The sequence below is a fragment of the Podarcis tiliguerta genome (assembly GCF_965153285.1).
Source record: "Podarcis tiliguerta genome assembly, chromosome: 1".
NCBI classification, from domain to species: Eukaryota; Metazoa; Chordata; class Lepidosauria; order Squamata; family Lacertidae; genus Podarcis; species Podarcis tiliguerta.
The window spans coordinates 68840413-68853379 of NC_139534.1; the positions used below are offsets into that span (position 1 = coordinate 68840413).

Here is a 12967-nt window from a genome sequence, read left to right on the forward strand (position 1 = left end):
ACCCTGAGACATCAAACACAGACACACTCCAGTCAACATCAGATACTTCAGAACTAATGATTTCTACTGTATAATTAAAGTACTTTCTTAACTCTATGCAGTTTAAATCAGTATGTTTTAACATGCTTAGCTTTTGCTGGAGCTTTTGAGTTTTTCTAAAGGGCAAATACAAATATGCAAGAGTAAAATGGCTGGTAAAAATCTTTTTTAAAATCCTACTTTTCTTTCTTGTCACTTCCTTTGTCCTTTTAGAAATTGTTTTGGGGTTATAAATGGAATATGCTTTGCTTACTTTTCTAAAACGCTGTATGCACTTGACAAAGCCTTTATAGAGGGATAAAATTATTGCTTAGTTTGTGAGTGAAAATATCTCTGCTTTTTCCACCATTGTGATGTACCAGCATTCAAACAACAAAAAGCTAATTTTTTTTGCCAGTTGTCAGGATTCATACAAAAGAGACTCTTGCTTTCTACGTATCCCAAGCCCACTGCTATGAATGGAGAAGCGCAGATTGTAACTTGAACTCTCTAGCAATTGAATTTCTTCCTTAGGGGCAAAAACTAGACCTACTGTTTTCACAAATCTCTGGCTTTGTCTTAAGCTTTTAGTACACAACTGAAAAAACACCGAGGCTCAAGTGCAAGGTCCCCAAAGCCAGTACAGTGGTATAATCTCTGCATTATACCAGCACTAACTCTATGCTCTCATGTTACTATCTTAAGAAATACAAATACATATTGCCTTAATTCCTTAGAGTATAAACAAGTTGTATATTTACATTTATCCAAGAACATAAATAATGATATCGTACTGCCTTATTTCTTATAAATCTTTGGTGCTACTGCATTCTACATACAACAGGGCTGCTCTAGAGTCACACAGGATCCTATCCATCTCCTATTCGCAATGACTTTGGAGAGAACAGTGTAATCCTCAGCCAAACTCAGGAAAATAATAAAAAGTAGTGGTGGTCTGTCCCATTTCACCACCTGAGGTGAAATGGGAAGGTGCTGCCCCTGTCCCCTCGGCCAAAGTCTCGCTTACCAGGGCGGTGCAGCAGTGGCTTCTGGTGAGATCCCATGAGCTGTTGCTGAACTCTCCCAAGGTCTTGTGCAGCTCTTGTGAGCTCTTGCTGGAAACCACAGTCACAACTTCTCCTCACTTCTCTGGTGGTGGGGTGGATGGAACAAGGTGGCTGCCTTATGAGTGGACTGGCCGGGATAAAGGACTAGGGGTACCACTTGGTAAGACCCTTTTTATTGGCTAGGGATGCCATGCTGCATTAGGTGCACCACCAAAGATAAAGGGATCAAAATAGCAATCTGTTGGAGCATAGTTTATTTTATAAATCCAACTGACAATTAATGCAACCAGAATGGTGCTTGGCCCAGACGTTGAAGGTAGTTAATGTAGTCTGGAAATGCCCCAATGTGTGTAGAATCTTAAGTCAGAACAAGAAACTTTTCTAGGTCTTTCTTAAATCTCTCCCATTTTTCAATTCCTATGCACACTAAGGAATCTATTTATCTCTCTATTCTACCTATCCATCTGTTTACACACACAAACACACACCAGTCCAGTGAACATGTTTCATGTATGGTATATCCTTCATGTGTCTGTTTCATGACCACATCCATAAGTCTCTCTGGTATCTCAAACAATGGCATTCCAATGGGAGGAGCCTGCCTTGGACCCCCTGAAACACACTCGATTGCGAAGCTTGCCCTGTTTATGCCTCTCTTCAGCAGAACCTGAATTCTCCTCTTCATCACTACACACCCCACATAAAGCCACTTGGTTTTTGTAAGCTCATGTCTGTCTGTCCAGAATGCATTCCTTGAGGGTACTTGGGGTGTTACGATCCACCAACATCTTTAAAAGCCAACTCATATCTAATGAAAGTCTGTCGGTCTGATCATTCTAGAGATACCTGTGCAGAAAAGCCTGCATGTAAGTATTACCAAGTGTTGTTATTTAATGGAGAGGAAGTCGAGACTTTGATTATAAAAGGCAGCAGCAGAGACATACTCTGATCTTAGCACTATGATCCCACTGTGCAAGACTGGAGACAAGCCTCTGCCTGCTGCTTTTTAAAATAGCAAGCAGAGACTTGAACTCGAACTTTGACTCTCCAGACATTATAAGGATATTAGGTGACTGCTAGGTGGGTGGATACAGTCTCCGAGCTAAAAAATGTTTCCCACTCCTGATTTAGCATGCTGAGAATGAGCTAGCTGCGGTGATCTACACTTCTCCCACCTCTACTTCCTCTAGTGTGGCTACAGAGAGGAGCTGAAATTAACCATAGCATGTCATGTCATCCAAACATGACCAACTCTATCTGATGTTAACAATTGTTTGTTTGAAGCACAATGGCTTTGAATCATGGGTTATGAAGCTGGTTTGTTGCAATAAACCGCAGTCAACATTATCCAGAGTTTAGGGTTCATGTAACACTATGGCTATGGAAAATTGGAAAATGTAACACTGTGGCTATGGAAAATTGCAAATGACAGCATCTGCACTCTTCCTTGCAACTGTGACAAAGGAGGAGAAAGGACAGGGGAGCATGCAGACCTGACATTCACTGTGGCTTATTCTCATCACAGGAAACTATGGTTTTATCATGATGTCCAAATGTAGCCTCTCTAAAACTGGAGAAGACTAGAGCTAGCGAGTTATTTATTTATTTATTTATTTAATATTGCCTATAGACCTCATACTTTCCTGCTCACCAGCTGAAAATAGCTAATGAACTAACAGTACAAAGTTCCTGAAGTGTAACAATTACTTGAGATCTGGAACTAGTTTGCTCTATCTCCCCCTGGAGATTAGCTGCTTTGGCATTTCTAGCTGAATCAATTTACTAATTAATCTCACTTCATTGATTATCTTTTCCTGCAGGTGTTCTAATTAACATGTCAGGCAAAATCCAAGCTTCACATTTCAACTCAGCAATTTGAAATCTGACTGCTTTGAAACAATGTAAAATGCTATAAAAAAAAACCCCACCGCACAGCAAAACTCAAATAGAAATAAGGAAAGGTGGACTTTAAAAATTAAAAACAAACTATTCATGATAAATAATTACTAAAACAAATGGATCAAAAGAATCCTATAATTTATCTGTCTAATGTAGAGTCAGAGACACTAATCACGTTATATGAAGTCAAGTTTTCTCTATTTAGGGATGAAGATTAATAAATATACACATTTAGGATTAAGAACAAAAGGGGAAGATGGGGACATGAGCTTCTGGGATACAGGAACAAGACTGGTGATTTTAACCCTATATAAGATGGATAAATTTTATGAGAAATTGATTGAAAAAACGAATACCATTTTGCATCACCCTCTGCGCTCCCTATCCCCCAAAACCAGCAGGGGGCAATGGGAAACCTAGTTGCGCTCCCTGCAAATTGTGCATGACATGCATATGACGTCAAATGATTCCGGGCCCCCTCAATGTGGGGGGCAGGTTGGCGCCCCTCATGTATCTTGAGTGGGCATGGGGCAAAGGTGCCATTTGCTGTTCTGCCTCCAGTGACAGCTTTCAGGTGACAGATCGGGGAAGCTCCAAAATGCAGCTCACACAAAGCAGTTATTTATTGTGAAGATTTCTCAGCTTCATAAGCAGTTCTGAAAAGTGCTTGACAGCAAGCTATATTTTTATAAGATGAAACCACTTGCTTCAAAGTAATAATAAAGATGTCACTCATGCCAATCTTTAGGTATTTACTCAGAAGTAAATTTCATTGATTTCAATGGAATTTGTTTTTGAGGAAATGTTTTCCATCTTGGTATATAAACTGCACTTCCAGCAGCAATATTAGTTTATTCCACTTACAACGCAGCCATAAACACATTTGCTTGGAAGCCAGTCCTATTGATTTTAGGGGCACTTAGTTTCACATAAGTGTACTTAGGATTGAAGCAGAGTCATCTGCAAATTCAATGCCTTTTGAATTTAGCTCTCCAGAGATGCAATGCTGCTACAAACACTACACAGTTATAATGCATAGAAATAAAGACTTCATATTTTAGTAAGGCATGGAAAGTGAAGTAGAAAAAGCATAATAGTTGTAAACCAGGATCTGTATCATGTTTTCCAAAAGCAATAAATAGCTCCTGTCCAACAAGTTTCTAAAACAAGCTTTACAAAAGCACCCAAAAGGTTTGTGAAAGCTTCCCTTAAACCCAGATATTTCTTTAATTAATTAGTTGGCATGCAAACAGTTCAATCATTTTTAAAGAGGCAACTTTCTCCTCTTTATGTTTAACATTTACATGAGACTGTGTTGCTAGATCCACCCCTGATGTCATGTGTGATGACATCCAAGATTATGTTCCTTGGACATACATGTATTGGTATGAATGTCTGCATCGGTCAAGCCTATGAGTAAAACCAGCTTTTCCTAGTTAGGGGTCAGCACCAACCCACAGGTGTTCAGGAGTCCTGGCTAGTGCCAAACAGGACATCAGCATGGTCCCACCACTCCATTTCCAAACAATAAAAAATGAATACTGAATACTGAAATCTGAATACTTAGATCAAGGATGACCAATATAGTGCTTAACAGATGTTGGACCACACCTCCCATCAGCCCTAGTGAGCACGGTCAGTGGCAAGGGATGATGGAAATTTTAGTCCACAACATCTATAGGGCACCATACTGACTAACTGATTTAGAATATGCTGATTCCGCTCAACACTACTTGCCATCAATTTGTGAACATCTCAGCATTCACCATGACACACTCCATCTTTTGGTGTAGTACTTTGTTTATGCACTGTCACTGGAAGGCAGGTATCTGGATGAAGAAAGAATGAGGGCCAGTTGCTAGGAGGCAACCGGGCCAAAGCTTCCTTGTCCAATTCCAGCTGTGCAATATTGACTGGCTGGGATAGACTGTAAACAGAGAGGCACAATCTACTGAAAGTAACACACTCTGGATTGGGAACTTCTGCATGATGGATGTTTTCAATCTGCAGTGCATTACTTTCAATGGCCTGCAAACACATGTGGGGAAATGCATGAAAAGTAAAAGGAAGGGGTTTCTTTAAAAACAACAACTGGGGTACCTCAAAATGACAAGTTTTGCAGCAAAAATCAAAACTCACAGAAATTCAGTGCCATAGTCAGAACACCCTGAAGAGGAATATGGCAGTTTGGCATTCAGAATTTAAATGAAACCTATGTATGTTATAAACAGTGGCACTGGTACAGACTGTGCCCATGAATAAACTATCAGGTCAACAAAGAAAATAAAAGCAAACCATGGAACAGATGGCTCAGCTGTAGTATCCAGTTAGTTGAGTCCCCACTCCCAAACCTAAGTCTCAAAAATTTCTTGCATAACAGTATGATAATGGACACCTTCTGTTTGAGCCTTTTTTAAATAAAAAAGTGAAGAATTCATCCCAAGGTGAATCTCTGTCGTTGGTAAAATACCATATAGGTAAAGGTACCCCTGCCCATACGGGCCAGTCTTGCCAGACTCTAGGGTTGTGCGCTCATCTCACTCAAAGAGGCCGGGGGCCAGCGCTGTCCAAAGACACTTCCGGGTCACGTGGCCAGCGTGACATTGCTGCTCTGGCGAGCCAGCGCAGCACACGGAACGCCGTTTACCTTCCCGCTGGTAAGCGGTCCCTATTTATCTACTTGCACCCGGAAGTGCTTTCTTTTTTTTTTTTAAATGATATTTTATTAGTTTTACAATCAATAAACACACAATACAAATAAACAGATACAAAGAAAACAAAAACAAAAACAATACATGCAGACAATACAACAACAAAAGAATTACAAAAGAAAGAATAAAGAAAAAGTTAAAATCAATCATTGTGTCTTTGCATTATTTAACATTAACCTAAGTCTGCGACTTCCCCTGCGACTACTTGCACCCGGAGGTGCTTTCGAACTGCTAGGTTGGCAGGCGCTGGGACCGAATGACGGGAGCGCACCCCGCCGAGGGGATTCGAACCACCGACCATGTGATTGGCAAGTCCTAGGTGCTGAGGTTTTACCCACAGCGCCACCTGCGTCCCCAAAATACCATATAAACGTACATTATTTCTAGGACATCACTTTGAATTGTGCAAAGCATTGATGCTCTTGCACACAAGTACTTAATAAATTGAACATGGGAGACAAATAAAGGAATATTTGGAGAATCAAACTAAGCTTTCAGGCACCATCAATAATTCCACTAAGCCGTTATAACTTGCAGCAGAAGCAAATTGGTATAAAACGTTAAGAGGTCTCTTACAAATCTGCTTATTTTCAGATGAATCCCTGAAATAAAAACAAACTGCATTTTCTTTCCACTCTGGAATTAAAATTTCTGGCTTCCGAACCATTTTTTTTTTTTTTTGAAAGAGAGCTTTGTATTTATCACAGTCAGAACCACAGGAGGACCTGCACGTGGGAGACTGAATGTCTAGCACTATTTGCTCTTAGTGTCTTGCCCTTGTCAAGACTTACAATAAGAGGGGAGTGGGGAAACCTAGAGAATCAAAAATTGCGCCACTTGTACTTAAAAGATGAAGAACCGACTAAAGAGCACGTTGGATGCCAACAGACTGGCTCACACAAGCCGGTAGACCCTTTGTGGCTATCTTGGGACCATGTAAAGCAGCCACACTATTTGGGGCTGGGCAGCATGCATGCTGTTTGGAGACTGTCACGTGCTTCTGGGTTTTGTGCAATCATAGAAGCTCCAGAAAGAGGTGTTGCAATGAGGAAAATAACAGCAGTCACATATTCGCTGAGTCAGGGGTAGCCAAAGCGGTGCCCTCACTCCTGGTAGCCCCAGCTAGTGCAGGCTGATTAGTCAGGGATTTGTGGAGTTCACAAATCTGGCGTTCCCCAGCATTTTGGCTGCCCCTGCGCAAATTGAAGGCATTGGCTAACACACACAATAGGGGCCTGGCCATGAGCACCAGTTCATCTCACAGTGGAGTAATTGACTTGAGAGATTCCCTTACCTCGTATGTTCCCACTCCACCACTTAGATCTGCCAAGCTGGCACTTTTGCAAGTGCCTCATAGCAGCCATTTCACAGTTGCACAAAATCAATCTTTTAGTGTGGCTTCGCCTGCACTTTGAAATTCCCCGCAGGCGCCTTCACTGTCTTGTTTACAGAGCCTATCCAGGCATGCCTACCAATGCATGTGATTTTATGAGGTATACTTTAAAAATAAATAAATTACTGATTTTATTTTATATTTAATTTTATGATATAACTTGCTCTTGATTATTACTTTTCAATGGTATTTTAAAAGAATATTCTAGCCACTTGGAGGTCTTTTGTTCTAAATCGCCTCGATCCAGTATACCTGAAGGAGCGTCTCCACCCCCACTCTTCTGCCCGGACACTGAGGTCTAGCGTCAAGGGCCTTCTGGCGGTTCCCTCATTGCTAGAAGCCAAGTTACAGGGAACCAGGCAGAGGGCCTTCTTGGTAGTGGCACCCGCCCTGTGGAACGCCCTCCCATCAGATGTCAAAGAGAACAACTACCAGACTTTTAGAAGACATCTGAAGGCAGCCCTCTTTAGGGAAGCTTTTAATGTCTAGCAGACTACTGTATTTTAATACTTTGTTGGAAGCCGCCCAGAGTGGCTGGGGAAACCCAGCCAGATGGGCAGGGTATAAATAATAAATTATTATTATTATTATTATTGTTATTATTATTATTATTATTATTATTAACTAATATTGAATCAGACTCAAGGTGGAATGAATGGGAAAGTCAGTGACAGAATGCCCATAAATTTGCTACTAATTTTCAACACATTAGGGTTCAGTAGCAAATGTTTTCATTTCTTTGTTAAGGGTATTGTACAAGAGAGTAATAATATAATACTGTATAAAACAACAGATTAAAAAGACAAGTAACAACTAAAACATAGCAGCTGATTAAAATTGGATCTTAATCAGATGTCAAGGAAATAAACAACTATTTGACTTTTAGACGACATCTGAAGGCAGCCCTGTTTAGGGAAGTTTTTAATGCTTGATGTGTTATTGCATTTTTAATATTTTGTTGGGAGCAGTCCAGAGTGGCTGGGGCAACCCAGTCAAGATGGGCAGCATATAAATAATATCATCATCATCAACAACAACTACAACACCAATATCACCAAAAATGTATCAGACATAGCAGCTCTTATGGGTGGTATCCAACAAAGTAGTCTACTAGTGCAAGACCTTCTGTCTGTGCAATACATTTTCCCTCCCTTTCCTTATCTTATTATGGGCTTTCCCCCAACTGTGCAGAGCAGATTTGAGCGGGTGCACAGGAGGAGAGAGTGCAGTTCCACTGTGCAAACAGAAATCCTTATGCTAATGGAACTGCTTTGTTGGATTCTGCCTTCTGTTCATGAGTATTATAGAGGATCACTGGTTGGAATGGGGAAAGTAAGAAGCCAAGACTCAGTTATGCTGGGTTATATTACATTCATGATGAAAAAAACATATAAAAGCAACATATGAACTGGCATTTTATCATGGTAAAAAGATACATTTCTCACTTGGCAAGAATTTTGGATGGTTATTTTTCATTTTGAGTTAAGATTTATTTGATGTAGAACCCACAACCATGAAAATAAATGGGAATGTTGCTATTTGGCTAAACAGGTTAAAGGTTGCTGGCTAACAAAGTATGTTTACTACCTTACATGTTGACTTGGAGGTAAGCTTCCCTGAGTTCAATGTAAGTTCAATGGAATTTTCCTCTAGTGTGAGTCTAGCTTTATTTCATTGTATGTGAAATAAATTATGGTGAAAAGTTGAAGAACAGAGGCACAAATAAAGGCCAAGGAAAAAAAGAAATTTTTGCATAACCCAGTAAAGCTGCAATTATAAGTATGCTTACCCAGAAATCTCAATGGGACCAACATAGCTTCTGTGGATACATTATTAGGAACATTCTGCAATGTAATTCTGCAAGCCAGAATGTAATTCTGCATTATTATTTTTTTTAAAAAAACTTGAATTAACTTTGTTTAGAATTTTTCTTATTCCTGTTTGCAGTTGAGTTTTTAATATTGTCTTACTTTAACCAATTTGCTGCTAAATATGGATGTGGTATCTAAATAAAATGTAGATTTAAACATTTATTGAGAGACATTTAACATATGAACTGTCACTGCAAAAACTTGTTTCATACAATACTAATGGTCACACTTTATTTGTATGAACATCTTCCTTAATTTTTCTAATATCACTGAAACCACATGGGGTTTGGACTGACTCTCCAACTGAAGGCAGTGGGAACTTTTCCTGTGGCAGAGTTTTAAGTGGGCAGAATGCTCAAAATATTTTAGTATATAGTCAGCCAAAGTGAAATTAATTTAACAAGTCCCATTAACTCCAATGGAAGAGTTAAGCACGTGCATAAATCTCTCCCATGGAGATCAACAGGTTCAAGAGTGCTAACCCCCGTAGCCTGCAATATTTCTATTACATTTGCAAAAAAAGAGAGAAAAGAGCAGAAAATCTTAGGTAGAATGGTGTAATGCTTAATGCATCAAAAACTAAAAATAGGCTGCCTGTACCCTGTTGAGAATATCCTGTGGAGATAAAAATCACAATCTAGGCTTGGCTGATTTTGTTTGGCAAAATGTAAAATACTGTACACAAAACTATCAAGAGAGAATTTGATTTACTTGCAATTCAGGCAGAGCTGTGCCAAGCCCAACTGGAGAAAAGAGGTATCTCTTTCAAGAAGTAGTTTTTGGACTGCTTGAACGTAATCCATTCTGGGAGTCCGTTTGATTCCTGAAATGGTTCGAAAACCAAGGCGTGGCTTCCAATTGGCTGCAGGAGCTTCCTGCACTCAACTGGAAGCCACGGTAACCACAGAAGCTGCGTCGGACGTTTGGCTTCCGAAAAATGTTTGCAAACCAGAACACTCATTTCTGAATTTGTGGCGTTCAGAAGCCAATTTGTTCGTGAGCAAATCTTGATACTGTTCAAGTACCAAGGTACCACTGCATAGTATAATGTAGTCCCTGAGGTTTGGGGGTCATCTGTGTACTGGGCAAACTGCTAACTTTTCTTATAGGATTACTGATTGAATAAACGAGGTATAAGGAATTGCAATGTACTTTATACATGTGATATAGAAATGGAGGGAGGGGGAGATAGTTATACGATAACTTATCTTGTGTCCTGGACACATTCCTAACTGTATGTTCTAAGTTGGGGTTCATCAGGTGCTTGTGTCCCAGGGACCCTAAGTGACGGCATCTTTCTCCCTTTCATTCCCATGTGTACCGAAATGCATATATTAGAGGGAGTGCACATAAATGTGCATATATTAGTGAGGAAAAAACATTTAAAACACACTATACATGGGAAAAGTTCTTGCAAAAATGTTTGTATCATGCGAAACAGTATACAAAATATGTACATTAAGAGAAATTTGCACTAAAATGAATTTTCATGAGGCTATTTAAAACAAAAAAACTGATGCAGAAATGTGGAAAATGAGAACCTGAAACTGTCAGATTTGTCCCATCTCCTATATATACATCAGAGGTAGCATATCTGAGGCTCTGGTGAAATTTTACAGAGGCACCTGGGACATTCAAGAGCTTACAAGAGACTAAGGTCATCTGGCTCCAGGGCTACATTTGATTACCCAAACCATCCAAATATTTAACAATGTGTGAGAAAGAACCCCCTGTTTAAAAAGCTTTCAGCCTGGTTTGTATATTGCATGGGGGGGGGGTTGTCTTCTCTATTATGCCATAACACCCTCAAAAGTTCAGCAGTAGGGTGAAGACATGAAACAGCACAGCATTAGATTTGGGATGCTTATTTTTAGCAGAACAGAGTTATACTCAGTCAAGGAAATTAAACAGAATTTTCAAATGCACTTTGTCTCCTATGTGAGTTAATGCTACGCTGTTTTGATTTGATTTCTCCTCATGGCTATGTATTTACATAAATTCATCACAGACCCACATATGGGGTGCACATTTTGCACGTATATTTATTTTACTCATGTGATTTACATTACCTCAAATGTACGTGGAGTAAATAAACAAGCCAAATAAATTCTAACTGTGGATAAAAACCATACTTCTCAACAGAGTGAACCTATTATTGATTCAAATACCCATATTTCTCCTTTTATAGTGAACCAAGCTTACAGTGTGCAGAATGTTGACTAAAATGAAATGTGTAAGACGGGGCTTTAAGTTGCATATTCTGGGTAAGAACCAAGCACACACAAAAGCTTCCAAACAGGTCTCCCCAGCTAGGCAAGGAACCGGAGGTATTGCACCTGGAGTTGCCATCTCTGATCCCAGGAGGTGCCCCAAGCCCACTTCAGAAAGCTGTAATTGCAGTGATCAGCTTTTTTTGAGAAACGAGAGGCTTGATTTTGTGCCCCTTGTTTCTCCCTTTGCAACAGATTGATATGATTAAGTTATCTGTAGAGGAGTAAACACAGCTCCTCCAGCACTGGCCTGAAACTGGCCGGGTCCTGCTCTTCGTTTGATTATTGTGATATAATTTTCCTTTATAAAGGAAACACAAAGTGACTCATAATGAAAATATAAAGGAATTCAAAGTCGTTTACTACAAGTCTAAAACAAAAAAACAAAGAGAGAGGTTTGCAAATATTAAGAGCTGCATGTGGACTGCTGCTTGGGAGGGAAAAGACCATAGGGGTGCTGAAGGCTGGATGAGAATTCAAATTCGCAACAAGAACAAAGCTAAATATTATAGTTATCGGTAGAATTTAGCAGTGCAACAAGTGTGTGACAATGAGCCAGCAAGAGTAGCAGAAACAATACAATGGCATGCTAGTTTTGTTCCACAATTTAGCTCTGTTTTGGAAAAAGAAAGAGGGCTGCAGCCAAATGAATTGCTCATAGGGATAATCATGAAACGTCTTCTGGATTCTTATTACTGCATACAGGCAGGGCTTTTCCGCAATGTCAAGAGAAGTTATTTATAGGCGGCAACAGGCGCCCAATGCGTTAATGAGGGACTAGTCTGCAGCCACGGTGAGCTGATGGGAGGCTATCGACATTTTTATTCACTACACTGCATTAGCTCTGAAGTAGGCACCACACAATTAGGGCCTTTTCATTTTGTGAAAATCAGCTCAGATTTAGCTCAATGTTCCGAATGGACGGAACTGCATCCCAACCAGAAAATAGCTTCAGGTTGGGGCAGAGGTACTGTGAGATTGGGATGTGCTCAGGACCAGCATTTTTATCTGAGTTCGGAGATTACTCCGGACTGTTTCCCAGCCATTATATGCATACTTTCCATACCTTGGGAACCAGGTTGGTGAAGGCTGCCTTGAGGCCTAGTTTCCTCTATATTATCAGCATCTTGTAGCAAACTGTGTAGAGCTGATCACACTATTTCACAGACCTCCTTGCAACCATATTGCTATTCCTCTATAGCTGCAGAATCTCAAGGTGTGCTTCTGAAATGCACTACAGAACAATTTCCACCTTCTACAATTGTCTTAAGGCAATGTACAATAAAAAAGGCAAAAAAAAAAAAAAGGTTTTAAAACCCTAAAACAATACAAAATAGACACTCAAGGCATTTCCCACTTATCCAACTAAGAACAAAACATGTTGGAACAAATATGACATCTGTTGTTTCCAAAAAGCACAGGTAGCAGGCACCTGCTGTATCACGACAGGGGTGCTATTCCACAGAGCAGCAGCAGGTTCACTAAAAGCCCTGCTCTGAGTTATTGTGGAGTGGGCCTCTGAGATCTTTGGGACTTGCAGAAGAAACTCTTCCACAGACTGCAGGGATTTGCTGGGTATATATGGGGTTGTATTTTATCCTACTTGTGTTTATGTTCCCCATTCATGCTTAACACCTGAACAGGAGTTGTCTGTTGATTGATCCAGGCTGCACATTTCTATCTGTGCACTTAAAAATATTTGGTGTGTGCTTCGTTATTTTACTTAGAGGCAGCTTAC

The 12967-nt window shown here is 40.0% G+C and overlaps 1 protein-coding gene across 1 annotated transcript in view; it reads right to left on the reverse strand.

Annotated features, from left to right (window-relative positions):
- The window catches only part of GALNT18 (polypeptide N-acetylgalactosaminyltransferase 18), a 261779-nt gene that overhangs the window by 21377 nt on the left and 227435 nt on the right, over positions 1–12967 (reverse strand). The gene's annotated exons all lie outside the window — the stretch shown is intronic.